The following is a 26,039-nucleotide window of genomic DNA, read 5'->3' as shown; positions in this document are numbered from 1 at the left end:
ATCCGTTCGGCTAAGCTCCCGAACCCAGTCTCATCTAAGTAACACCAACGGTCGCACTCCTGGCACTGTACTAACTCCCCGTCCTCGTCCTCCTTAACTTTCCTAGCTTGCCGACCCATCGTCCGGCCGACTACGCCTTGTGAAAGCCCGCCAAAATTCCTATGCCGATAGCCCTCGACCCTGCGCAACGTAAAAACCCGCTAAAAATTATTCTCACACACCTCCGCTGGCCTCCCTACCCTTAACTCGGTCTAAAACTACCGCCCGACTGCATGTATACAAGTGTAAATACCAAAAACACTTAGCTTCGGACGTAGTCGCTGCAGCTCCCAGCCATCCAGCGCAACTCAACGCTCAGGGTCTACCTACCTAGCATGAGTGTCGGGAACTATTCGTGTCGGCACGCGCAGAGAAGCGCCGGGGCACGCACCCACTTTTTTTGCTGCAGGCCTGTGTGCGTCACTGCGTCACTGTCGATAGATGGCAGCACTTAAGTACCACAAAAAGGAGGGAACTACTATTACCATTCCAGGTGTGTAAATTCTACTGCGACATTTCCTCGACCGCGACACGAAAGTATTAGTTCTTCCGCGAACAAAAAGTAGGGACGATATATATAGATAGAGGGATAGATAGATAGATAGATAGATAGATAGATAGATAGATAGATAGATAGATAGATAGATAGATAGATAGATAGATAGATAGATAGATAGATAGATAGATAGATAGATAGATAGATAGATAGATAGATAGATAGATAGATAGATAGATAGATAGATAGATAGATAGATAGATAGATAGATAGATAGATAGATAGATAGATAGATAGATAGATAGATAGATAGATAGATAGATAGATAGATAGATAGATAGATAGATAGATAGATAGATAGATAGATAGATAGATAGATAGATAGATAGATAGATAGATAGATAGATAGATAGATAGATAGATAGATAGATAGATAGATAGATAGATAGATAGATAGATAGATAGATAGATAGATAGATAGATAGATAGATAGATAGATAGATAGATAGATAGATAGATAGATAGATAGATAGATAGATAGATAGATAGATAGATAGATAGATAGATAGATAGATAGATAGATATGTAGGTAGGTAGATAAAGAGGAGGAGGGAAAGGCAGGGATGTTAACCAGAAAGGGGTTCCGGTTGGCTACCCTGCACTGGGGAAGAGAAATTAGGGGACTAAAAGGAGGAAGAGAGAAGGGGAAAAGGCATAACACGCACACACGCACAACGCTGTCACAATTTGTCACTCAATCCAGTCGCTCTCTAGTAGGCAAAGAGTGCCTTTTATGCCCTGAGGGCAGTCGACTGCTGTGGCCACGGACCGAGGATCTTTTGCTCTGTTAATGGGCGAGGATCGAGGCGGTCCAGGGCATAACACAGTGTATGTCTTGCACTCGCAAATGCAGGACACTCATAGAGAAGATGAGCGATGGTCTCCTCACAACCACAGCTTTCACATACAGGGCTGTCGGCCATCGCCATCCGGAAAGCATAGTGGTTGGTAAAAGCAACACCGATCCATAAAAGGCTTAACGATGTTGCTTCGCGACGTGCTAAATTACGTGGAAGACGAAGGCGCAGTCCAGGGTCCAGTGCCTTGAGGCGGAGGTTGCAAAACTCTCCCGTGTTCAACGCTGAAAGTGTAAGCTCCAGCCCCAAAGGACGAAGCCCACACGCAGCGTAAGGTCTTGATATTGGGATCCTCATTTGAAGTCCGTCGTAGTGAGCAGAACGCGCAGCCGAATCGGCCTGGTGATTACCGTTAATACCATAGTGTCCTGGCAGCCATTGAAAAATGATGTCATGACCTTTGGATACGGTGCCATGGTACAGTAGACGGATCTCAGCAACAAGTTGTTCCTGCGACCCGCGGCGTAGCGCAGCTTGCAGGGCTTGAAGGGCTGCTTTAGAGTCGGTGAAAACCGTCCAGTCAATGGGAGGTTCTTGACTGATGAACTCAACCGCAGCCCTTAAGGCTGCGAGTTCCGCACCAGTTGAAGATGTTGGATAGCTCGTCTTCATTTTCATGAAGATGGATCTGGCCGGTATCACCACCAACACCGCAGAACTGGTCGAGTGGACTGATCAATCGGTGTAAACATGTATGCGGTGACTGTGGTAAGAATGCAGGTGATTCAATGTCAGTTGTTTGAGAGTGGGCAGTGATACACCAGCTTTCTTCGTAATGCCAGGAATATAGAAGAGAACCCGAGGTTCATGAAGACTCCATAAGGGTGAGCACGGTCTTGACGCAGGGGTGAACTCCGATGGAAGATATGCGCGATGGGCTTCAATGACTTTGGCAAATGCAGTACGTGACCTAATTATTGGGAGTGTTGCGAGGTGTTGACAGGGAACCCGTGTGAGGTGCCGAATATGTGTTCTCATGGTGTCAACAGCAATGAAGGTAGTAACCGGATATTACCGGGCAACAAGAACAGTTGCTGCTGTTGATGCACATTTAGTCAGTCCAAGGCAGATACGGAGAGCTTGCGCTTGCACACTTTGAAGAGTCTTGATATTTGTCTTTCTAATGGAGCTGAATACCGGAAGACTGTACCGCATGTAGCGCAGAAATAGGGAACGGTGCAGTTGTAGCATCGAGCGCACTGATGCGCCCCAGGACATTCCCCCGAGGAAGGAGAGGACGTGGACAATCGCAATTAGTCTCTTTCTCATGTTGTAGATATGTGGACTCCACGAGATGTTCCTGTCGATGACAACACCAAAGAAGTTGTGACTTCTCTCATAAAGAATGGCTTCGCCATTGATGCGAATGGTGTAACGTGACATTATTTTGCGTGTGAACGCCACAAGTGAACACTTTTCGGTCGAAATGTTCAGGCCCTGCAAAGCGAAGATAAGATGTCAGTATCGATGCAGCCTTTTGAAGTCTTGCACGAATTTGAGGACGGGTCACCCCTGATGCCCAAATACAGATATCATCTGCATATATAGAGATCTGAGCAGATTGTGGCAATACGTCGACCAGGCCGATGAGAGGAAGGTTGAAGAGAACTGGGCTCAGCACTCCACCCTGAGGCATTCCGCGCGAATTTCGGTGTAAGGACGTTGTTCTGTCCGCAGTCAGGACAAAAAATGACCTCTCTGATAAATAGCTGCGTATCCAGCTGAACGTGCGGCCTCCGATCTCAGCAGCTTCCATTGTGTCCAAAATGGCCTTATGCGTTACGTTGTCGTGCGTGCCCTTGATATCCAAAAACAATGCCACGGTCAATCTTTTCAAACTTTTGCTGTGTTGCACCGACGTTACAAGATCAACCACGTTGTCGATAGAAGAGCGGCCCCGTCGGAACCCAGACATGAAGGTTGGATAAATCTGATATCGCTCCAAGTACCATTCCACGCGTGTGAGCAGCATTTTTTCCATCACTTTGCCGACGCAGCTGGCGAGAGCAATTGGACGGTATGACGAAAGGTAGAGCGGTGATTTCCCCGGTTTAATAAGTGGAACCAGGCGACTGGTCTTCCAATCATGAGGAACTATGCCAGAAGTCCATGACTTGTTATAAGTGTCCAAAAGAGCCCGTCGAGCTTCTTGGCCAAGGTTGGCAAGTGCGGAGTACGTCACACCATCGGGACCTGGTGATGATGACCTTCTACAATAAGCCAGCGCAGCATCAAGTTCTTCCATGGAGAATAGTACATCCATCCGAGAATCCCGTGAGGGTGGAACATTGTTGCAGTGCAGCGTTACGCCTGGATTCGGACGGCCTGTTATTCTTGCGCAGAAATCTTCGGCTACCTCAACCACACTGCGCCTTTGGTGGAGCGCGACGGATTTGAACGGGTAGCGCTGTTGAGGGGATGTGCGAAGACCCCGAATTACACTCCAAACGCGTGACAAATGCTTCCGTGGATCAAGTGTTTGGCAAAATGTCCTCCAGCGTTGTGTTTGCAGTGCCCTGCGCTGAATCTTCTGTATGCGCCTAGCATCTCTTAGGTCTAGGCGCGACTTTGTGCGTCGGTATCTGAGCTCTGCCCTGCGCCGTTGTGATCGCAGTCGCTGCAATTCGAAGTCAAAATCGGTGTAGTTAGCGACAGGGTTAAAGGGGCAGGTGGCGTGTTTCATGGCCTCCTTATTTTTTTGTTCAAGACCGGTAGATAAGCCCTCTGTGCAAGCAGCCTCCATAAGTAATTTAAAAACTGTCCAGTCGATGCGCTGCCTACACGTGGCTGGGGAAAATGTGGAATGGCCGGTAATTTTATTTTTTATTTTTATTTAGAACATACTGCAGGCCTACAGTAGGCCCAAGCAGGAGCGGCGAGTACATAATATATGCAAAAAAGAACAGGTTTAGCAAAATTGAAAAAATGTTAAATACAAGTTGTAACACAAAATACAGCAATAAATACAAGGCTCAGATGCAAAATACAAAAAGTGAACGAAAAAAAAAACGGCTCTCAAATTAAATGCTGTGATGAAAACATTGAGTCAAAAGAATCAGCTCTGGTATGAGTATTTAAAGGCGTTAATCCTAGCACTGTAAGGGGTTAATGATTGTGTATGATGATTTCGGGTTTGGCGCGTAGTGTTAGGTTTAAGGAAGGGGTCTGCATTCATATACAGTTTATGGTTTTTTAGTAAGAAAAGCAGTTTCAGTCTTTGAATTTTCCGGCGCACTGTAATGTTTCAATACCGTGAGTTTGCATGAGGGTCGTTGGTGAGTCAGTTACACGATACTTTGAAAAAATAAAACGGACGGCTTTGCGTTGAATCATTTCAAGGGCCTCGATGTTACGTTTAGTGTAGGGATCCCAGACGGTGCACGCATATTCTAGTGATGGCCTTATTATTGAAAAGTAGGTTAATTTTTTAAGTTCAGGTGGGGCACGTTTTAGTTTATGTCTAAGAAAGCAGAGTTGGGATATGGTCGCTGCCATGGGTTTCTACATCCGAAAACCGCCGGACGCTGTTGTTAAGGCACTTTGAAACGAAAGTCAAGTCCAAGCAGCTGCTGTAAGTCACCCCTCGAATACAGGTCGGGCTTCCTTCATTAAGGCAGTGGAGGTCATGGTCAGAGGCGAAGGACACAAGCTGTCTTCCCCTAACGTCCATCCTAACGCCTCCCCACATGGTGTGATGAGCATTGAAGCCACCCATAATGACCCACGGAGCAGGTGTAGCTGCCATCAAGCCACTCAACCTTCTGGCGTCGTAACGACTTGATGGCGCCCAGTACACCGCCAGTAGCGTAAACGTCGGGTCTCGGCTCTTCACTGTCAGGCAACCGTACTGATTGTGCTCGTTCAGAGGAACTGAATGTTGCACATATGTAAGTTCACGTCGAATGTAGACGTTGACTTTGCTGTATCTGTTGCGCGTGGGTGATGCAAATGTCTCATAACCGGATATTCGCAATATTGCCGGGGTCTTCGGTTCACAAATCACAAGAATGGGGAAGTGATTCTCGTAGACGTAGTGCCGTAAATCGGAAATCCGGGACTGGAGCCCACGAGCATTCCATTGGAAAATGAAAGCTTGCTTGACTTTCTTTTGAAAATACAGGTCCGAAGGAGCCATGATGCCTTCTACTGTAGATTCGCAAGAACTGGATGTAACGCGTCCAGCACTTGAAGTGGGCTATTTGCTGTTGGCGTGCGTAGGCTGTGTATATCCTTTCTGTGTATATCCTGCCAAAGCAGGGAGAAGGAAGCACAAAAGAATAACCCCTCTCATGGGGTGGTGGTCACAGAATGGACCTTTTTCCAGTAACGCACCACTCAGCTGCCACAAGGAAAAGTACGTTTTCTGGTTTGGGTCCCCCTAAGCTCCCTCACATCTTTTCTGCGAATATACATTTACAATGATAGGGCGGGGTATACAGCCTGCAGTTGGAAGCAGTGCTGGTTTAGCCTAGCCAGAACAGATGAGAGTGAGTCATCTTTTGACACACCTTGGGAACACCTTTCCTTCCGCTCTTTGGCCGGCTATTCCGTATTCCGCGTATTCCTCCATCGCCACACGCAATACAAGACTGGTGACCTTGTGCGAGTGTGGACGCCTATTCGACGACGCGGCCTCTGTGAAAAGCTTTTTGCGGTCTCATTGTTTACACTGCCAGTGTTTATTTTCCATTGTCTTTGCTGCTCTTGACCTTACTTTTTGTTTAAGCATCCGGCCGATGCTTCTTTGACAAAAGGAGTGCCGCGAAACTGTTGTACTACTTGTTCAAGTTCAAAACCGTTGGCGCGCGGGAATATCACTGTTATGCGAGATCGATCAGCGTTATCTGGAAGGATTGCAGCCAAGCGCAACTATTTCGACATTATTCTGGGTTGTTGTTTTTAGCGCCTTATCTTGAAGGTTCCTCTTCGATTATCACCGAGCACGTTTGTTGCTATCGGCGTCGCCGAGTTCTTCAGTTCATTTATTGGCGATAGTCACTTCAGTAACTAAATTGCTGCTGAAATACTTAGTTTCATGTCTCCTTCACTGCTTATAATTTCACACGGAACAAATCAGATTTAGGTAAAAGGGTGATATGTGTGGTTTGCAAAAGCACTGAGATTGTCCTGTTGCTATTCCTGGTGACTTTGAACGCGAAATACGTCATTGCACAACCGACTACCAATAGTTCTGTTCAAAGTTGCTAGTAGAGGTTTATGGTTAAAACTAATAAAAATTGCAATTTAATAGAAGATTGCCGCTTCAGCCACGCCAACCGCGTGTGCTCTTTCTGAGCATAAAAACGGCAGCGCACCTGAATTGTCATGACGTCAGGGGTTTGAAAGCGAAAATTCCACACCTACTATGATTTCCGAAAAAGTCTCATTATGAGATCTAATTTTTTGTGTTCTTTTATATATTTTATATGTTATATACTTTTATGTATTACTTCTTTTATATACTTATTTATATAGCGCTCCTTCTGAGCGTTTTTCTGATTGAAATGTGCGACTTTTGGAAGCGTAGTGCAGGATGTGTGACTAGGTGTGGCGCATACCGAGGCGTATCTAATTGGGAGAATAAAGACAGTTGGGGAACGCTTGACACATGCGAAACCGGTTCAGGAGCAAAACTGGATGATTTTGCTAGGCAGGCCATGAACGTTTGACATCATGTTATTTACACCACAGAGATGTCTATGCTGCAGTAGGGGGCTCGGAAATCCGCGAGCTCTTTTCTGCACATAAGGTGCAACCATGCTTACCCACGTAAAGTGGACGGCATCTGCACTGATAACGCGAACATTCTGGCAGAGATATGGCTGGTCGCGAGGAGAATTGGGGAAAAAGAGCGACGCTCGACCAAAGATTCGTTAGAGAACCGATGTTTCGATGCCGATCCGACACATTCTGGTTTCACTAGCTTGGAGCCAAAGCCGAACGTTGGATTCGACCGGTTTTCATGACGTCGCAGTTGCAATGCAGCAGGGGCTGAGCAGGAAAAGGAAGGAGACGGTCCTTCCTCCCCATGATGTGGGCTGTTGCACTAGCATACATAGTTGTCCGCGAGTATAGCGTTAAATCGCAGGTAGTTGGCAAGTGCGTCAGTGAAAGGGGGTTAATCGCTACGTGGACGATTAGTCCACGCCGTTAGCCCTGTTTACATGAACCCGATAGCGTCGGGTCGATTCAGGGGTCGGGTTGAGCATGGTCAATCCAACTCAACCACTGCGTGTTTACATGAACTCGATTTTAGCGATTCGAGACCGGTTCAGCTGTAGCGACACCAAGCGTCGAGCAAGCAGCAGCAGCCTCCAAGATTGAGGCACGCCATCGCTATATCGGAGGTGCGACGGCGCACGTGGAAAGCAAGAAATGCGCGTTGTCTTGTCCGCATTTCTTGTGATTGTTTCTTATTTTGCGCTAACCCTCTCCATAACCCTACTTTTCGACCAAACAGCGCTTACAAGCACATCGGTTGAGGGTCGAGTTCAGTCACCTACCCCTTGCGGCGGAATTGACTGGACCCGACCCGTCGACTACCGGCTCGGCGTGCGTACCAGTACCGGTTTTAAAAAAAACCAGGAGTGTGGGTTCATGTAAGCGCCGGCCGCTATCGGCTCGAGGCCCTCCTATGAGGAATATTTGCAGCATCATTCTTGACTTTTATCGACACCTGGGTCACTGCGCCCTTGCGCTGGGCAAGAAACAATGCTGTTCTCCCACACTGTCATGAATAGGGAGCCCCCATCCTGTGTTTTGGCACTAGCAATGCCTTATTGTGTTGCTGCCGGGAGGGAAAAGGAGGATGGCACTTTTGGGTGTGGTCTTGCATTCCACTTCCTTTCCGCACCAAGAGCTCGAGCAAGAAAGAAACGCTGAAATCCTTTCCGCTATAGCCTTAATGGACCAAATAATGTTTTTTTCTCTCTATCTCTCCGAATACAACCCAAGCAATAAAAGAGGAAAGAGCTCAGGTCCGTCCAAGTTCTGAGTAAAAACCTGCGCGCACGAACACACACAATCAAGAGGCTGGTGGTAGAATGTAGTGGCGATAAAATATTCTGACGCCAGATGGAGCCACATCGCGCTAGTGAAATTTGGCGCTAATGTCAAATCCCCTGAGAAAATACATACATAACTTTCAGAGCCTGTTAAACGCAAATACTACGCTCGATATGGAGGAAAATTGTGGCTTAACAATCAAAAAAGAAAAAGGGTGGAAATGTTGCAGACGATATTCTGATATTTGACTTAATTTTTTCACGAGATGACATGAAAGACCGACATACCTAAAAGTGCCATTTTTCTGGATATTTACCTCTGATTTGTAAAAAAAAATGAAACTTAAAAAATAATAACTGTCTGCAACATTTTCTTTATTCATTAAATAAGAAAACGCTGCCACAGACCTCATGAAAATCGAGCCTTTTTTAGACACGCTACAGCTTCTGAAATTTGCCATGTTTTCATATGGACACTGTCACTGGCGAACCCTCTTAATACTGAATCTGGCAATGGCAAGCTCTACTGATCCGGAGTTCACGGGTTCGAACCCGACCGCGGCGGCTGCGTTTTTATGGAGGAAAAACGCTAAGGCGCCCGTATGCTGTGCGATGTCAGCGCAGGTTAAAGATCCCCAGGTGGTCGAAATTATTCCGGAGCCCTCCACTACGGCACCTCTTTCTTCCTTTCTTCCTTCCCTCCCTACTTTATACCTTCCCTTACAGCGCGGTTCAGGTGCACGCCGATGCATGAGACAGATACTGCGTCATTTCCTTTCCCCCTAAAACAATTATTATTTTTAATGCTTTTGCTGCCGTGGTTCAGTGATGGACATGCAGCGGTGAGAGACCGATTTCCCTGAAACATTTCAGTGGCGTCGCTTCGCTTGATGCGTGTTATGACGTAACGAGCGGCTGTAGTGTTTTTGACAAGTAAAAAAAAAGATAGGGTGACACTGGCCGTACCTCGAACCGCGGCGTCAAACGATAGAGGAACACAAAAAAAGGAGCCCCATGATGTGTTACCCGTCTCGACACATCAGCCATAGTGCAGAAGGGGTGGGATTGGCTGTGAGCGCACACCAATCCTCAAACCCCGAACTTCAGGCTTCAGCATAGGATTGGTGACACTTTGCAAAGCTCACAGCGACGGGAATTGAGGCCGCAGGCTCCTTTTCCAAGCCATGTAACCCTAGCAAGCCGAGCACCAGGCCGGGCCATAGCTTGTACCCATTTGAGGAAACCGGTGGGTACCCGGCCGGCAGCGGGAGTCGAACCCACCACCTCCCGAAGCCGAGGCGGGTGCTCTACCCCGAGGCCACGGCTGCGGTGAGATTTGCAGCAACAGGGGACGTATTTTATAGCTACCATTAGGAACAGGCGGCATGAAGAAAGAAACCGATGGGAACAAATGTAACAGAGGGTGCATTTGATCCTGTGTCAGCGTGGTTTGTTTTTAAACGTACATAAACTATATCCCAGCTGCGCGTTTCAATTTTGCATCCACATTTTGAACCCGGCGCGACAGGTGGCGCTCTCTAGTTGTTTTTTTCTTCGACTGCGCGAGCAAGGTTTCAGTGACCAAAAAATTATTGCAGACGAGAACGATGAATTCTTTTTTTATTTCATTGAACAAGAAAGGAGAGCTTGGTGCCGGATAGCGTTTGCGGCTACTCCTTTTCACCAATTTATAGAAACCACTTGTTCTGAGGATGAACAGTTCCACGATGAAGATGTAGCCTAGGTTGCGAACAAATTAAGCTGTTGTGCTGACTGCACTCTAGCAGGAAATAAAAAAATAGCTGCGGTTTATCTACTGCTGAACCTGGTTAGAGAGCGCAAGCTGCGGTATATCGGGCAAGTAGACGCGGCTTGGCGTCTGTAACGTTGAGTGCGTTCCGCACACCAAACAGGCAGTGGAGTTAGTGGTTGAGAGGTTGGTCACCGAATGAACGCTGCGGTATATTGCTGCTGTGCCGCGTGTCTGCCGGAACGATGTCAGTGCTAATGCATGCAGCCCACATCTCTCTTTCTCACCGCCGCCACGTACCTCAAAGCGCGATTGAGGCGTGCACTTCCCGATGGAACCAGTTATGCGCCCTACCTTTCCTCAAAATCATCGGTCTACAACGTTGTCAACGGCACGTCAGTTAACACAATGAACGCCTACCGCCTATAGAAACAGAGGCGAACGCTTGGTTTCGTGACGGCCGAGTGCCGTCGTATGTGTCAGGCGGTACCTCCTTGATTCAAGGTCAAACTCGTGCACACGGCGAAGAAGCTACGGAGGGGAGGAGTAAAACTGTCACTTTAAAATGGAACGAGACTAATTCCCGGCGTAAATAACAAAACTGAAAAGTGAGATTCAACGCGTCCTCCACTGCGCTGCTGTCTTTCCTGACGAAGTGGGCGGCTGACTGCGGTCGTGATGAGATTTTTTCTCACTGCAATTCAGCGTTCGTAACGTCCTCACTGCCGCTGAGTTGATAGATAGATAGATAGATAGATAGATAGATAGATAGATAGATAGATAGATAGATAGATAGATAGATAGATAGATAGATAGATAGATAGATAGATAGATAGATAGATTAGATAGATAGATAGATAGATAGATAGATTAGATAGATAGATAGATAGATAGATAGATAGATAGATAGATAGATAGATAGATAGATAGATAGATAGATAGATAGATAGATAGATAGATAGATAGATAGATAGATAGATAGATAGATAGATAGATAGATAGATAGATAGATAGATAGATAGATAGATAAAGAGGAGGAGGGAAAGGCAGGGATGTTAACCAGAAAGGGGTTTTCGATAAAATCTCCCATGGCGGCACTGTTACGTGACATGCGAAATACATGCTGCTGCAGTCATCTGCACCAAACTTTGGAACAGCATGACTTAGCCTTGGAGGAAAGTGAAGTGGGGCATTCGTAGAGGCTCATACATCATGTATAGTGATGTAAATAAAGTTCTATTCTATTCTATTCTTATGAAGGGCTTCGTTAGCGAAGGTTGCCTGGCCTGGTGTGTCGTTCTTCCTCCGATAAAGGGAAAAACTGTGGGCAATATTTTAACGCGATAACGTTAATGACCCCATTGCGCAGAAAATCTACCATCGGCGTTGTGAGCGAAGAATCAACGACAGGGCTCTGACGGATGGTGCCCAGAGGGCAGCCGATAGGTGGCAGGCGGAACACCTATAGGTCACGTGGCCTTGTGACGTCATCACTGCCTGCCCACTGGATAGTGAGCAAGCTGTGTACCGTGGCAGGTGGAAGTTAACGATTAGTCGCACCTGAAGACAAACCTAGATCGCAGAAGGCCCCCCCCTGGGATCACCTGCGATCGCTTAATTCCTGCACCGCGGCGCCAGTAGGGCTATGAGGACTTCGAGGGATCTATAAATGTAGAGAATCACCTTCTGCATATATGGGAATTAACCCATTGCGCTATCGAGCCATGCCCTTAAGGCTGTCCTCCATTTCTTTTGCTTACATTCAGAGCATACATGACGTGTAGGTGCTGTCTTCCAGGCACTCCAAAAGACAGAGGGGGGGGGGGGAAGAGGTCAGTATACAGTAAAGGCAGTGTTCCAGATTAGCGTGCAGGGAGGGACAGTTGAGACAACGCAGATTTAGACGGAAGTGGTAGAGAGGCGCTGGAGTGGAGAGAATATTCGTTTGCTCTTCATGTAGGACGTGGGATTCTGCGACAGAGGAGGAAAATTGTGGCGCCAGAAGATGGGTGAGATCATCCCCAAGCTGCCTGTAGTCGCGTCAAGTCGCGATTGAATATGTCCCCATCGTCACTCGTCCGTGGGCTGACCCAGGGGATTGCCGGAGCCCGGTTGCGGAAGTCGCGCGCACCTGATGAACCAGATCACTACCGCCATTCCTTGAATGAATGGGAATGAGTGAGTGAACTTTTATTGAAGAGGATGGTGGCTGGAGTGCTCGTGGGTGGGCCCTCAGCGGAGGGCTCCGGAGGATTCTGCCGACCTTCTGGCGATGAGACGGAGCGCTGCCTGGTAGTCGAGGCGTGCGCTGGTCAGCTTCACCTCCCACAGCTCCAGGGCCGAATCACGCGGCTTTAGATGGGGTTTTAGGAGACATGTCCAAGCGATGTTTGTTAGGGTTGGGGTGTCGTCGCACCATGAACATTTCTTTTCTCAAAGTGTTGGGTGTAGGCGATGTAAATAGTGTAGGTTGGGATACGTCTTTGTGTGGTGTTCGCGGGTCCCGGAAAGGAAGAAACGATAAGAAGGCTGCGTAGTACTTTATTGGGCGACAGCTCGGATGCTTTCTGGCTGCACTCATGCAGGTGCTCGCTTTTTGTAGAGCCACTGCTGACGTCACTTGGCGCGTCACTAATCACGCCCGTAACACTGCGGCGGCACGCATCACTTCGTACACCGCAATTTGGAGAGTCACGGTGGCTGGTATCGGTCAGGCGACTTCCTGACTCGTGGAGGGTACCACTTCGTTGGCCTGTTTCCGCTGACAACGGGTGCGGGGCTAGTTGCGGAGACAGCGGTTGATGGTGGCGGACAATCTGAAAGTTCCGGGTAACAGATGTCGGTCTCCTCCCCCACCGCAAATGGGGACGCCGTCGTCACAGCCGAGGCTGACAGCAAATGGTCCTTGTGTCGCTTCTACGTGCAGGATCCGTTGGGTGTCTGCACCTTGACCTCGTACGACACTGGCCCGGTGGCAACATGTCAAGACGCATACCTTTGGCGAAGTATGAATGCGCGTCTGCCGCCACGACGTAAAGGGCATTTTATTACAAGTACAGGCGGGGCCAGAATGATACGGAGCATAGGAATGGTAGCAGAACTGCGGAGAACTGCTTATGCGCGCTACCTAGCATGAGTGTCGGGAACTATTCGTGTCGGCACGCGCAGAGAGGCGCCGGGGCACGGATCCACTTTTTCGCCACAGGCCTGTGTGCCTCACTGCTTAAGATATAGTCTGCATGTCTGCAGCAAAGGAAAGGCTGCGGGCTTCGTAGCGCAGCACAGCGTGGCGCTCGGCGCGCGACATCGACGATAAACTCAGCCCGCTTTGAGGAAGGCATCACCTGGCGGAATTGCTCGGAACAGCTCCGCATCTTTCCAGCAAAGATAACGCCAGGGTTGAGGCAACGAGTGGGGCTTGGTGGCGGGCACTCTCGCTAGGATATTTCTAGGGACCCTACTCTCGCTGCGCGCGGACGGCTAAGTGTTTCTTTCTGCTGTTGATAGATGGCGCTTAGATGCAGTTTCTCTTGCTGTTTCTCTTGGAGTTTCTCATGCAGTTTTTTAAATGAAATGGCGAATTGTATTAACAACTTACAGCAGAGTAAACAAAAATAAAGGAAAAAACTGAGCATAGTGGCAACAACCACTGCCCCGTTTCAAAGGGGATGCTCCTACCATCCATCCATCCATCCATCCATCCATCCATCCATCCATCCATCCATCCATCCATCCATCCATCCATCCATCCATCCATCCATCCATCCATCCATCCATCCATCCATCCATCCATCCATCCATCCATCCATCCATCCATCCATCCATCCATCCATCCATCCATCCATCCATCCATCCATCCATCCATCCATCCATCCATCCATCCATCTCAGCTCATCCTAAACACCTCATCCTAAAATGCGATGGTATCCACCCCGATGTCGGTGCAGGCACAGTCGCTCTTCCTGAGGGCTTAGGGTTTAGAGATAACAATAGTCATGTAACTAAATCTGCGGTGGAAATTTGCAAAAAGCGATTGGAGGATTGGTGGCACGAAAGCAGAGAGGTGACAGAAGTTTTAAAGTGTAGGAAGACGTTTTTTTAAAGGAAATGGCGAATTGTGTTAACAACTTACAGCAGAGTAGACAAAAATAAAGGAAAAAAACTAAGCATAGTGACAACAACCACTGCCCCGTTTCAAAGGGGACGCTCGTATACCATCCATCCATCCATCCATCCATCCATCCATCCATCCATCCATCCATCCATCCATCCATCCATCCATCCATCCATCCATCCATCCATCCATCCATCCATCCATCCATCCATCTGTAGGGTGCCTCGATGCCAGCGCCACCGGGGTGGAGACAACTTCAGCGACGCCTCCATATTTAATCACACGGGATCAGCGGCGCTAGCGTTTGTAACGGCGCCGTTCATGCTCTCGGCGCGCTTCAAAGTACTTTAACTTGAACGGGCTTTTGCAGCGGGACCTACATTGGGCTACCAGTCGAGCATTTCGCGGTACAAGGGAGAGGAAAGTTGTGATTCAATATGGCGGCGTCGCTTAAGTTGTCTCCACCCGGCGCTGGCATCGAGGCAACCTAGTTTCTCGGATACGTCGCCTGTCGCGTGCTCTGTATTATTATGGCCGCACCTGTACAGGAGTGATCACTTTAATACTGAATATGGCAATGGCAAGCAACGCAGCCGCCACGCCCGGGTTTAAACCCGACAGCGGCGGCTGCGTTTTTCTGGAGGCAAAACGCTAAGGCACTCGTGTGCTGTGCGATGTCAGTGCACGTTAAAGATCCCCAGGTGGTCGAAATTATTCCGGAGCCCTCCACTACAGCACCTGTTTCTTCCTTTCTTCTTTCGCTCCATCCTTTATACCTTCCCTTACGGCGCGGCTCAGGTGTCCGCCAATACATGAGGCAGATACTGTGCCATTTCCTTTCCCCAAAAAACAATTATTATTAATGGTTTTGCTGCCGTGGTTCAGTGATGGACATGCAGCGGTGCGAGAGCGATTTCCCTGGGACATTTCCGCGGCGTCGCTTCACTTGATGCGTGTCATGACGTAACGAGCGGCCGTAGTGTTTTGAAAAGGGGAAAAAATAAAGTTGACACTGGCCGGACCTCGAACCGGTGTCAACGACAGAGAAGAGCAAAAAAGGAGCCCCATGATTTGCCACCCGTCTCGGCACATCAGCCATGCAGAAGGGTTGGGGATTGGCTGTGGGCGCAAACCAATCCTCGAACCCGGAGTTCCGGCGAAGGAACTGTGCCTTCCATGACATTCTTTCAGCTCCATTCTTTAAACGCCCACAGTGACGGGAATTGAGGCCGCAGGCTCCTTTTCCAAGCCATGTAACCCTAGCAAGCCGAGCACCAGGCCGGGTCACAGCTTGTACCCATTTTGAGGAAACCGGTGGGTACCCGGCCGGCAGCGGGAGTCGAACCCACCACCTCCCGAAGCCGAGGCGGGTGCTCTACCCCGAGGCCACGGCTGCGGTGAGAATAATGCAACAGGGGACGTGTTTTATAGCTACCATTTGGAACAGGCGGCATGAAGAAAGAAACCGATGGGAACAAATGTAACAGAGGGTGCATTTGACCCTGTGTCAGCGTGGTTTGTTTTTAAACGTACGTAAACTATTTCCCAGCTGCGCGTTTCAATTTTGCATCCACATTTTGAACCCGGCGCGACAGGTGGCGCTCTCTAGTTGTTTTTTTCTTCCACTGCGAGAGCAAGGTTTCAGCGACAAAAAATTATCGCAGACGAGAACGATGAATTCTTTTTTTATTTAAATGAAGAAGAAAGGAGAGTTTGGTGCCGGATAGCGTTTGCGGCTACTCCTTTTCACGAATTTATGGAAACCACTTGTTCTGACGATGAACAGTTGCACGGTGAAGATTTAGCCTAGGGTGGGAACATATTGAGCCGTTGTGCTGACTGCCCTCTAGAAGGAAATGAAAAAATAGCTGCGGTTTATCTACTGCTGAACCTGGTTAGAGAGCGAAAGCTGTTGTGTATCGGGCAAGTAGACGCGGCTTGGCGTCTGTAACGTCGAGTGCGTTCCGAACACCAAACAGGCAGCGCGCCCACCCTGACACTCTGGCTACACTGGCAGGTGGCAGTTAAGTTAATAGAGAGTTTTAGTTTTACGTACGTATCGAGTTTACGTGCGCAAACGTTAGAAGTCTACGCAGCATACGTGCATGTCGCTTCAAACCCTTTTATTGCACGTACGCGACAGACGCCGCGCGTTTTTCTAGCGCCATCTGCTGAGAGATGAAGACACTGCTGTAGCCACTCAAGGACAAGATGACTCAAAGCCAAGCCAGTCGAGCTACGTCGGAGCGCTGCTTCGTTAGGCTTAACAGCTGCGAAATCGCCTTTATATCTGAAAAACAAAAGCTATTTGTCGCTTGAAACTTTATGCGAGTGTAATAATGGGCAAATCGAAGGCGATTATAACAGATTAGAACACGATATCGCGTCCAGGGATTAGCGACGAAGTTGTTAGCGCTCTGAAGCGGCGGGCAGGGCGCCGCCATGTTTTTCAACGCTAGGTACGCAAGCAACGCAAAAACCGCAACATAATCAGTAATTGGTTTTTGCGGAAAGGAAATGGTGCGGTATCTTCCTCATATATCGTTGGACACCTCAACCGCGCCGTAAGGGAAAGGATAAAGGAGGAAGTGAAAGAGGAAAGGAAGAAAGAGGTGTCGTAGTGGAGGGCTCCGGAATAATTTCGACCACCTGGGGATCTTTAACGTGCACTGACATCGCAGAGCACACGGGCGCCTTAGCGTTTTTCCTCCATAAAAACGCAGCCGCCGCAGTCGGGTTCGAACCCGGGAACTACAGATCAGTAGTCGAGCACCCTAACCACGGAGCCACCGCGGCGGGTCAACGATGAAGTTGTAGCTTAGGTTCTGAACATATTGAGCCATCGTGCTGACAGCACTCTATCCGAAAAAAAAAATTGCTGCAGTTTAACTACTGCTGAACCTGGTCAGAGATCTAAAGCTTTGGTGTACCGGGCAAGTAGACGCGGCTTAAATGTCTGTAACGTTGAGTGCGTTCCGCACACTGGCAGCGCGTTCACCCTACCACCTTGGCAGTTGATCGCGAGAGGTTTTTGACCCAATGAATAATAATAATAATAATTGGTTTTTGGGGAAAGGAAATAGCGCAGTATCTGTCTCATATATCGTTGGACACCTGAACCGCGCCGTAAAGGAAGGGATAAAGGAGGGAGTGAAAGAAGAAAGGAAGAAGAGGTGCCGTAGTGGAGTGCTCCGGAATAATTTAGACCACCTGGGGATCTTTAACGTGCACTGACATCGCACAGCACACGGGCGCACGGGCACACCGCACTGCAAGCATAACTACTATAGAATTCAGTCTTTCTCTTCCATTGCAGTCATTTCGCCGAAAAGTGTCTCGTGTTGCATTGTTTCACAAGTTGCACGATCATTCCGTACTGTGCGGTCGCCTTATCCCAGAGCTATTTGATGTGAAGAGCAATTAGTGACAGCAGCTTTGAAAAACAACTCCTACATTTGGAGGCAGCGCAATTTGTCCAAGAGTCCTCTTAAAATGGGTAGCTGAATCCCTAATTCAGAGTGTCAAGAAGAAAAAAAAGAGAATGAGAGCAAGGTTGATGTCGTTGCCCATTAACCAAACAAATTTCAAGTTATGCCCTATGTGCACGGGCTAGCCCACAACATTAAGAAAATTGCAGTTAAGCAGGGCGTTAACGTTATATTGTCTGCTCCCTGCAAGCTCTCGGGGCTGTGCTCGCGTATATCGCGAGGCAATTCGAGAATTCTCAGGTGCACGACGAAGCATGAAAATTTTTTCACAAAATGTTCAACAAGTGTAGTGTATAAGTTTTCCCTCACATGCGAAAAAGTTTACATCCGTCAAACAGGCCAATGCATCAATGAACGGCTGCGCGAACACTACAACTAATTGGGTTCTACTGATGGTCAAAACCTGCCTCACCTTTGTCGCGAGTGTGGCTGCTGCCAGCTGTTTGGCAATGTAGGCATTCTTGGCAGAAGCTAGGGGGAAATTACTAATTATTAATTGGTTTGGGGGAAAGGAAATGGCGCAGTATCTGTCTCATATATCGTTGGACACCTGAACCGCGCCGTAAAGGAAGGGATAAAGGAGGGAGTGAAAGAAGAAAGGAAGAAGAGGTGCCGTAGTGGAGTGCTCCGGAATAATTTAGACCACCTGGGGATCTTTAACGTGCACTGACATCGCACAGCACACGGGCGCCTTAGCGTTTTGCCTCCATAAAAACGCAGCCTCCGCGGTCGGGTTTGAACCCGGGAACTCCGGCTTAGTAGTCGAGCGCCCTAACCACTGAGCCACCGCGGCGGGCGAGTGGAAGAGCGTAACACAAGATTTGGCCAGAACTCCCGTGCTTGCTATCTTTGATGCTCAAAATGAAAGCAAGATTTCGTGCGACGCTTCACGGGACGGTGTAGGAGCAGCTCTGCTGCAACGTCACAGCGATGAATGGCGGCCCGTAGCGTACGCATCACGCGTTGTAATACGGGCAGAGCAGAGATACGCTCAGATTCAAAAGGAGGATGCTAAAAATGTTATCAGTTCGTCTGCGACCGAAAGCTACTGATAGAAAGTGACCAAAAGCCACTCTTGTCGATAGCGGAAAAAGCAACTGATGACATGCCGCCCTGACTGTAAAGGCTTTTTCTTCGTCTAGCTGTTTAGGTAAGTATGACTTTGTTTTACGTTACATTCCGGGAAAGAGCCTGGTTCTGGCTGACATGTTATCACGATCTACGGCTGATGACTGCAGAAGACAAGACACAAACATGAACGGCGTGGAAATTCACGCAGTGCAGTCCCTAGGTTACATGGTGACGCCAACGACAGAGCGTGAATTGCGGACAGAAAATACGCGCAACCACTACCTGCAGGTAGTGGTGGAACGTTTGTCAAGGAGCCAAATCACAGAGTGTGAACTCATGCCTTTTGCGCAAGAACGATCTGTTGTGAATGCGATACTTTTTAAAGGTTCCACAGTAATCGTACCCCAGAGCATGCGAAAGATTTTGTCCAGAAATCATGCTGGACATCTTGGTGTTCAAAAGTGCAAAGAGAGGGCACGCCGCCCTGTTCTTTGGCCAGTCCTTAACAGTGAAATTGTAGCGCAATATGCAAGCTGTTCAACCCGTAAGAAATATGCTTACGCGCAAGGAAAAGAATCTCTGCTGATGCGGACGGTTCCCAGATGCCCGTGGTACAGGGTTGGTGTGGACATATTTTTCTTTGCTGGAGACTCCTACCTTGTCGCTTATGGTGCCTTCTAGAACCTTCCAGAGTTCCAGCAACTCCAGGGCACTACCTCAAGGACCACAATAGGTGCCCTCAGCGCTATCTTCGCAAGATATGGCGTCGCGTTAGAACTTTGCGCGGACAATGGACCTTAGTTTTCGAGTTATGACTTCGCCATGTTTGCACGGAACTATGGTTTTTCACACGTGACTTCTAGTCCTCATTACCCGCAGTCAAATGGGCTGGCGGAAAAAGGTGTACAGATCGTCAAACGAATCTTGAAAAAAAAAAACCAGGAGTCCGGGGACGACTTCTGGCAAGGACTACTGGCTTATCGCTCAGCTCCACTCGAGGACGGGCGATCTCCTGGTGAACTGTTGCGAGCCGAGCTTCCTGACTTCCATATGAAGTACCCTGCACCGAGGTGAAGAAGCACTGCCAGAGCGCACAAGACAAACCTTTGCCGAGGGGACCTACGTAGTACGGCTGCGAGGAACGAAAACGTGGTCCCGGAACGCGAGTGTAAGGGGCACGCAAGCTCCAAGGTCCTACCAGCTGGTACCTGAAGATGGGCAATTTCTGCGGCGAACTTTTCCGGGAAGTTCTTCAGAACTTGCAGAACTTTTTCAGAAGTTTTGAAGAACTTGCAGAAGACAAGGACGATACAACCGACGCGAGCACGCCTGTCGACAACCCTCAGTTACCTGTAATGCATTCGTCGGCTCGCTGGAGGGCTCCGGAATAAGTTCGTCCGTCCACCTGGGGATCTTTAACGCGCACTGTGTGCTGTGTGATGTCAGTGCACGTTAAAGATCCCCAGGTGGTCGAAATTATTCCGGAGCCCTCCACTACGGCACCTCTTTCTTCTTTTCTTCTTTCACTCCCTCCTTTATCCCTTCCCTTACAGCGCGGTTCAGGTGTGGTAGGAAGTCCACATTTATTGACGTCCCGGTAGCCGCGGCGGCTGAGACGGTGGAGTGGGCTGTTGAGGTTGCTGGCTAGGCCAGATGCCGAAATCGTTCTCTGTTGCACGAGCAAGCTTCTGGTTTGCGCGAGGCAGGTCGCGCCAACTTCACCTTCATCGGCGCCGCTACACAGGTGTCCAACGATATGAGACAGATACTGCGCCATTTCGTTTCCCCCAAAACCAATTATCATTATTATTCAACATCGCAGGCCTCGGAATCGTCACGAATGACTGATGGGGCACAACAGTAGACAGCCAACACAAAAGGAAGGTCAACACCGGATTCTTTGCAGACCCCAGCTCCGAGAAGATCGTCCCGGAACACTGTAGCCTCCACAACGCCTTCACTATGATGAGGCATTTAATCAACTTGCTTAACTAATTTGTCCAGTCTGTTTTGTTTGTTCACACGAAAGGATGTATCAGGCGCGTGCATGACCGAGCGCCTGTTCCTGACATGCGCGCTGTGGTCGGCCGGTTATCACTTGGTCGGCTATAAAAGCAACACTTCCCAATAAACGTGCGTTCTTGGGAGCACCTGCCATCGTAGGGCAGTGGTGCATCGCTTAACCGCTGCATCACTGCGCCAGGAAGGGGTATGAGGACTCCCAGGGATCTATGAATGTTAAGTCGAGAATGACCAACTCCGCATATATGGGCATTATTGGTTTGGTTTGGTTTATGGGGGTTTATCGTCCCAAAGCAACTCTGGCTATGAGGGACGCCGTAGTGAAGGGCTCCGGAAATTTCGACCATTTGGGGTTCTTTAACGTGCACTGACATCGCACGGTACACGGGCCTCTAGAATTTTGCCCCCATCGAAATTCGACCGGCCTGTCCGGGATCGAACCCACGTCTTTCGGGTCAGCAGCCGAGCGCCATAACCACTGAGCCACCGCGGCGGCATACATGGGCATTATTCCATTAACGTCATCATGTCATATCCTTAGGGCGGACTTAAGTGTCTTCTCCAGTTTTTACTTGACTCAATACTTGCGTCTCTTCGGTAACCACTGAGGTGAATTAGTTTTAATTTCCTGAATTAATAATTTGGTTTTACTGTTTTGTTATAACGAGGTTTAGCTGCTCGTGATTCGAGAGAAGTTGTGCCGTCAGAAAGCATGATTGTATACAAGAACACTGGACGCCAAAGGACGGCGTAGCGGTGATTTGGAAAGTGAGGGGAATGGAATAGGATTCCGTGGAAGAGGTGCAAGCGAGGAAACGCAGAGAACGGATCCCTTCTTCTCCGTCGACCGAATCAAAAGCGCATCTATGGAAGGCAGCGTATGAGTGCGCGCGCGTATACATATGCCTTTGCCATGACCCATTAAGGGCAAGCCTCAGCGGGCTTCGTACGGCTGAATGAAGCCGCACGTGGCGAGGCATATCCCTTCTTCTCTGTCGGAAGCGTGTACGCAAGTGCACAATACCCCTTCCCTCCATGGCGGCCCGATGTTCGCTTTCACCTCCCGACGTCGCCGAGGCGGCCGAATTAGCACGGGCGGCGGCGTATCGGCCGAACATCGCGTTTGTATGCAGTATACCCCTGTGCGGCGGCGCAGCGTATACCGCATGCATCCGAGTATAAGCAGCGGTCTGTCATCACTGCGTTCCTGCTCTCATTCTACCGCCAAAAAAGTTAACTGCAGAAGATTCTGCATTCCATCTGTTCTCACACATGCCCTGTACATTTCCTCGAGTCGATGGACGTACAGTCGGGGACAAAAGTCTATGGACCACGTGTTCCTTAAACAAAGCGGATTGTTCTCTTATTAGCCGGTGTCTTGAGACCATATTTGCTGAGATGAAAAAAAAACAACAAAATATTTACTTTCGCCTCAACAACTGTGATCGCCTCAAAACTGTGATCTTATAGTTCTGCTATTAGCCGCTGGTTAATAGCAGAACTATTGGCTTCATTTGACGAACGCGTGGTCCAGAGAATTTTGTCCCCGACTGTACTTCGAATGGAACTCACTCACTCCATAATCTGGCACCTATCAAGAGCTATTTCCACGTTGGGGACTGACTGTAGCCAAGGAGCGAGAATCTATTTTCTTCCCTTTCGAAGACTAACAGAAATAGCAGCAGCCGCAGTGGCTGAGTGGTTATGGCGCTCGGCTACTGACCCGAACGACGCGGGTTCGATCCCGGTCGTGGCGGTCGCATTTCGATGGAGGCGAAAAGCTAGAGGCCCGTCTACTGCGCGATGTCAGTGCCCGTTAAATAACCCCAGGCGGTCTAAATTATCCGGAGCCCTCCACTACCACGTCCCTCATAGCCTGAGTCGCTTCGGGACGTTAAACACTAAAATCAAAGTGGCATAATTGGCAACCGTGATCGCTTACATTTCGTTTGCTCTTTTTACTGCGTTAGCATTATAGCCCTCATTCGGCGAAAATGCCACTGTCTGTGAGACGGAAGCTTCAACCCACCGCCTCCACACTCCGGAAGTATCCACTTACCAGCAGCTCAATCCACCCACGGCGAAATAAGAATATACGATGCAGTGGGAACGCGATCATTGTAAAGCGAAATGCATTACCATACTGCTAACACTGATTTGTCACTTCAGACCTTATAATATAGTCCTAATTTTTTTTTTTACTGCGATAGCATCCTTAATGAAAAAAAGTTGAAGTATGCAATAACCTCTCACAGGCTTCGTCATACAATTTTTGTGATAATGTATGACGATTGTATGACAAATATATGACTTTGCAAAACTGAGTGACATTTGTATGACATTACAATAATAATTGAATGACATTAGTATGACAAACCAAAAGAGTTTATTGCATCATAAAAACTTTTCATCATCAATTTTCATCATTTTTTATCATTTTGCATCATAAAAATGATTATATGTCCCATTAGCACAAAATCTGGCGTCCGTCCTCGTGCCTTGAGAACCTTATTTTCCTCCTCTCTACTATCATAAATGCTTGCTGGGTGCAGTTTAAAAAAGTTGCAAAAGTATAGATGCTAAATTCTGCAAAAAAATGTTCATAGCTTTCCAACGGAATGGCATGCGGTAAAGGAAGGGAAAAAAGGTTCAAACACAACGCTGACGTCACACTTGCGATGTTGATCTTAAGCGCGGTCACATCCTGAAGAACGGAAACACTAAGGACATGCGTTCACGCTGGTGAAGTTGACTTGCATCTCTTAGAGGGATCCAACGAGAGGCGTTCTTGTCGTAATACTGGCCCGGTCTCTTAGTGAGTGACTGAGAACGCTCAGCCTAATCTTTCAGAGGATTAGGAAACAAAACAAAAATGGCTGTGGTTTAGTTCTGGTTAAACCTGGAGTGATGGGATAGCTACAGCTGGACGTGGGGAACTCGCTCAGTCGAATTGCAAAGTGTCTTTCGCCGCTCCGTTTCGCTGGGCGTTCCTTCTTCGTCTTCGTCCCTGGACGTGGATTCACCCTCTCCACTCCCCCTCCCCACTCGGCAACTGCTTCGCACCACGTGACCAACCACGTGACCAGCCACTGCGCCGCCACGGTGGTCACCAGGTGGTCACGCTGAAGGCTCGAAAATGGTAGCGTAATGTAGCTATAGGTAAAAAACTGGTGCGAACGCAGTGAACGTATAAATGCACGCATGTAACTTAAGTGTATGTCAACCTAACGTATAGAGGGTGTTTCCCTTAAGATTTTACACAATTTTAAAAAGAGGCTTTTTGAGTTAGATCAGCGCATTCTAGGAATAGCATTGTCAGTGGTGTAGTACATCAGCATACAGTCAAGGCATGCTAACTAGCAGGCTGGTTAACTATAATATTGAAGAGTTAACTTTTTAACGATTACCGTTAGAATCTTTAATTCTTGATAGGTGTGTAGCCCACCCCATGTAACATCTATATCAATCTTTTGAATTTCAAAAACGCGGTTACCCTCGGCGCTGTGCCCCGACAATTTCTGGCTGCGTCGCGCCAGAATACGAGCGCTTTCGAGAAGCTTGCAGGCAAAGCGACCTCTCCAGGGTACGTGACTCGTCGAAATAGCCAACATTTGTTGGACCAAAGCGCCGAGGGTAACCAAGTTTTAGAAATTCTAAAAGATGATATAGATTTTACTCAGGGAGGTCTACACGCCTCTAAATAGTTGAAGAGCCTAACATAAATACTTAAATGAATTGTTCAAAATTAATTAGCCAGCCTGCTAGTTAGCACATCTATGCTGTATTTTGATGTACTGCACCGTTGACAATGCTATGCCGAAAAAAGCATTCTTCAAACACAAAAAGCCTATTTTCAAAATTCTGTAAAGTCTTAGGTAAAACACCCTGTATAACAGCGTCAATCAAAACCCATCAGTTCGAAGGAATGGCAAAATAGCCTGCAGCAATAGTAATGCAGACACCTATAGTAAATTAGTTATTGCAATTATATACAATGCAGATTACGTTATTTTTTCTGTGAAAGTTTTCGCATTTCCTCAAGTTTTCAAAGTCTTGAAACAGCGAACGATTGCTTGTGTGAAGGGCGGCTTGTATTGGCGTTTGTACGGTAGTGACTCGACTGCGAGAGACGGCTTGATGCATGTACGTCTGACTCGAGCGGTGGGGGATTGGGGGGGGGGGGGGGGGGGGGGGGGAGTAGCATCCACCATGCCTCACCAACGACGCAGCACTTATCCTAGCTAGGCGACGCATAACCACGAAGCGACTACCTCGAGTGACGGACGAAAACAAAAAAGAAGAAGAAAAAGTATAAGAAACGGGAAGATGTATCCGACGAAGGCTCGTGGCAGCGACAAGAAAACCGGGAAAACGTGAGGACTGTAAGCACACACATGTAAAAAAAAGCAATCTAAACATGAACAAAAATGAAAGAAAAACAAGGAAAAATAAAATGTCAGTAGAAACCAACTGCCGACAGGAGATATACTAGAAGAAACGAGGTCCCTCGCCATATAGCCTTCACCCAGTGCTCGTAGGCGGTTACCGCGCTTAGGGGAAATATTCAAATCGCGCCTGTGCGTGGATGGGTGCGTGTGTAAGCTTCTATTGAATTGAATAGATTCGCTCGCGGGTCGCGAAGAGACGAGTACGTCGTCGTCAGCGGAGTGGTGACGTGTCCGTAGTGGAGAGGAGGATGTGAAAGGGAGAGTGTGCGCGATGTAACCGAGAGGAAAACACGGGATCCTGATTAGCGTGCGCGCCTCCTCGCGCGCTTTCAAAAGAAACACCCCTCGGCGATGTGCGGATACTTCGAAATCGAATACGACGTCGTCTTTTAAGAATTAAGAAAAACGAAATCAAGAAAGTTTAGCTGCGGAGAGAGACAGGAATGATTAGCCTTCGCATCCAATGCTGGATTCCTGATTGCAAAACAGTCGTCGAGTCAGAAATGTAATTGAGGATGTGGGAAAGCAACCGGTAGACCAACGTGTACTAGTTGTTCGGCGTGGTTGGAAGCGGTGAAGGCCCGTCTTCCGGGCATAATTTGTTCGATGTCTTCATCTCGGCGTAAGGTGTGCACAATCTGGAAGTGGTAGGCACTGTATGGGGAACTTGCGCTGAAGTTTGCGGTGCCG

Source organism: Amblyomma americanum, chromosome 8, assembly GCF_052857255.1.
Source record: "Amblyomma americanum isolate KBUSLIRL-KWMA chromosome 8, ASM5285725v1, whole genome shotgun sequence".
NCBI lineage: Eukaryota > Metazoa > Arthropoda > Arachnida > Ixodida > Ixodidae > Amblyomma > Amblyomma americanum.
Note: the sequence above shows the minus strand (reverse complement) of the source record.